This window comes from Rhincodon typus, chromosome 42 (assembly GCF_021869965.1).
Source record: "Rhincodon typus isolate 14 chromosome 42, sRhiTyp1.1, whole genome shotgun sequence".
NCBI lineage: Eukaryota > Metazoa > Chordata > Chondrichthyes > Orectolobiformes > Rhincodontidae > Rhincodon > Rhincodon typus.
In genome coordinates, this window is record NC_063373.1 from 4,020,614 (window position 1) to 4,023,744 (window position 3,131).

Sequence of the window (3,131 nt, forward strand, 5' to 3'; positions counted from 1 at the left end):
TTTAATGGTCGCCACTTCAGCTTCGATTCCTGGTGATAACAGATTAACTGAATTCAATTTCTCAAATTACCATGGTCAGAATTTAAATGATGATGAATAACCAACTTTTCCTGGATTAATTGCTTGGGTGTTTGATTACAATGTTATCAAATCCATAACCGATGTTGTGAACCCGCAAACCTATTATCAGCGTTACCGATTTTGACGAGAAGTGATACATGACCCTTTTTTTTTTCTCTGCAAAGCCATTGAATTCTCAAATCATTGAAAGAGGTTGTTGCCTGTTTATGTACATTCTTCTTATTATTACTATTCCGATGATCATATATTTTATTGCAGATGAATATGGTTCCGGGACCCATACCAACTTCAGCTTGAATCCTCCCCATTCTATTTGTTTATTTTCAGCATTCCAGAAATACCTGTGTTTTGACTTCAAACCTATGTTAAACCACAGTGATAACCACAAATTAACACGTTCACACAAATAAAGGTGACAGACAAATTCGTGATGGAAATATGTTTTAAATACTGCGGGACATCAATGAGGTCGTTTCCATTTGAAGCTTTCGCCAAAGCTGAGTGGGTTGTTACTTTTATGTCAATTAAAACTGCTCCCATGATTCGACTTCCGCATTGAAATGTGGAAGACTGGTGTCAGGAAACTGAAAATTGACAATCCGGAAAAGATTGTGGGAGCCTCTTAGATCGAGGTCGGAATAGAATTATTGAGAAACTTTCAGATTCCATGTAAACAGCAAGTTCGGTTAACAGTTTGTTCCCAGTTTTGACCAATGCCATTGTTTCCGACAGATTTTCCAGAGAGATAAGATGTTACCGAGAGTCACCCCCAGGAACATTGACTTGGGATCATGCAGTAGTCGCAATAATATAGCTATACAATGCTTTTGGCACTGCATTGTGAAGATAGAATGTATGAGATACGGGTTCATAAAGATTCAGTGTGAGGTGCCACGCACGCCCCGGTCAAAGAAAAAGTGCGCATGGAATTCTGGATAGTGCACGATCACAAGGCTCAGTGTCACCTCCAGTTCGAATCCAAACAAATGGCGAAGAACTGCAAACTAATACATGTCATAAACTCATCTATGCTGATGCCATCTTTCGTGGAACTTTAGCTCCATTCTTTTGCATTTTGGATCAGATTTTTAAACCAAAGTTAAAACGCTAGTGGAGTCCTTAGCGGCTCATGTTGAAGGCGATTTTCACTGATTAATAATCAAAGGCAACACGTAATGATCATCGCTGAAAGCTGGTCTGCATTTTCCCAGGAAGATTTGATTTCACAGTCCACTCATTATTGAACACTATATTTTTTTGTTGAGCCCTAAATTGAGGTTCTTATTTTTCTTTTACCCTTATGAAATGATTGTGTGTAGGATTCGTTTTTTATTAGTCTGTATTTTTTGAGTTGTATTTTCGCCACCAAAACTGATGGCAACTCTTGAATTTGTGATGGAATGTTTATACTTCTGTTGACCAACTGTTGGAACAGCAATCCGTTCCACTTGAGGCAACATTACAGCACGAAGGAAGAACTGCATTGTAAAAGACTCTTTCATAGAATAATAGCTCATTTTCTTCCAGTTGTTCCTACTGAAACACAAAATCCACGTTCCACTCAGTTGAAGAACTGTTTTAATGATTTTTCTCTCGCCATATCCTTCACTGAAGGAAATACGCAGTCGCTGCAGGTCTGTTTAACACATGACTCCAGCTCCACAGCAGCCAGTTGATTCTTATCTGTTTTCTGAAATGGTCTAGCAAGCGACTCAGTTAAAATTCTGATGGGTAATAAACTTTGCACTTGTCGATGACTTTAACATCCATGAAGAAACAAATAAACACATAATTTGAGCAAGCTGCCTGCCAAACTTTTCAAGAGTGAAGCCTATTGCAGTTATTCTTTGGACTAAGGTACGTTTAATCAGCAGTGATATGTACTCCTTTTATTTGTTTCCAAACTAATTGTTGTTTGTTTTGCGCTGTAACTGTTGAATATTATCTGTCATTTTTAAAAAATATATATTTATGTTATTTTTCTTCCTACGCTTCCTCGTTGCTTTGTTGTGTTTTTCATTATTTCTCTTTTTTTTCCTTTATGTTACCTTGGAAATTTTTACAGAATTGTGTGATGGACAGACTTTAGCTTTAACGAGAATAATGTTTTTAAAAACAGCAACAATTTTCCCAGCATAAAATATAATTCTCACAAGGCTAAATGTTTCACAAACTTACCCCTGAAATATGATCTTGCAGGGAATTGAAACACTAATCTTCCAGTTCTTACAAGTTGTCACACAGATTTTCTCAGTCTTTTCCCATCTCTTACACATAACATAGTAATGATTTTGATCCTGTCTCAGAGAATATGCAGTCTGGCTGGTTGTATCACTTCTTAACTGATCTCTGTGGCGTCGACAGATCTGCTGTCAGTGGTCACACCGGTGTAATCTTCGTTGGTGGATTTTAATTCACGTTCACTTTCCTGTTTACCACACCTATGTGCATTCTCCATTTTGTCTTCGCATCCGTAGATGCAGACAGTCTGCCTGGTTAATGGTTGATTTCACATTTGACCAACACGTGCCCATTTGTTGTCAGAGCTGAAAATAAAATATTGCACTAAGAATGCAGCATCACGGTCATGTCTGCACACACCAACATCAAAATTGTACTATTATATTTTATATATGAAACCAGGAACAACAATTTTAATAAGTGGTTCTCCAGAATAAAACTGATATTACGTTTGTTGCCTGCGTCAGCTGCCTATGATTGCATCCATATCATTTTAATCCCTTGTCTCCCATTAATTTTGATTTTACTGATCAATGTATTTACGTTCGATATATTGCAGTGGCCATCAAAGTTTCACAAGACTCCGGCACCACAACAATCATGTAGATCAACCTGAGCCAGAGACAAAAGAAGCTGAGAAAGTGCATTATTCCACTCTTTACGATCTCGGTAGTTTTATTCTGCTCCGTTTTTTTTTTCCTCAAGATGCTCTCACCTCACTGTCTTGTGCTGCCAGTGGTGCTGTGAGACCGGAAAGACAGCTGTTTTTAAGTCAATGGAAAGTGCACGTGCTGGGCCACAGTATTTAA